This window comes from Myotis davidii, unplaced genomic scaffold (assembly GCF_000327345.1).
Source record: "Myotis davidii unplaced genomic scaffold, ASM32734v1 scaffold436, whole genome shotgun sequence".
NCBI classification, from domain to species: domain Eukaryota; kingdom Metazoa; phylum Chordata; class Mammalia; order Chiroptera; family Vespertilionidae; genus Myotis; species Myotis davidii.
In genome coordinates, this window is record NW_006292604.1 from 1,764,159 (window position 1) to 1,764,848 (window position 690).

Here is a 690-nt window from a genome sequence, read left to right on the forward strand (position 1 = left end):
ACTCACTCGGCTGGTGCGTCTCCGGTCTGCGAGGTTAGGGAGGAAATGATTCACGTGCGTGGTGTGGGGGAGGAGGAGGTGGCGTGTCCTCTGCCTTGTCCTCCTCCTCGTTCTCGGAGAGTTTATTTCAGACCCCTTCCCCAGGGATACCTACCCTTAGATCCACTGCAATCCACCGTCAGGAGCCAGAAAACTGGAAATGAAGTGTCGTGTTGAGTTAACAGTTAGGATGTTGATTAAATTCTGTGTTCCAGCCACTGTGCATGAATGCATCATGTGGTTCGCATGCATCCTCATTTCATCTTCACGACAGACTGCATGGCATGCCGTGATTATCGTCTTCAATTTACAGACGACGCTCAAAGAAGACAAGCTATTCATCCAAGGTGACATAGTACTCCTTATATTTGGAAAGACCTCTTACGGTTTCTAAAGTCTGTTTGCTCGCACTGCCTTAGAAAAGCCTCACAACCCTGTGAGGAAAAGAGAATCCCCGCATTTTAAAATACGTGCCCTGACCCGCTCACGAGCACACACTTGGGGGAGGCGGGCTTCAGACTGAGGTCTTCTGATCCCAGATTTAGTGATCCTCCCTTTTTAGCGACCCTCCTTAGCCCCCCTAACAGGCTTGGACAGGCCCCTGAGGCCATGAGCTGAAGGGCAGGGTTCAAAGTGCTAAGTTCCAAAGTG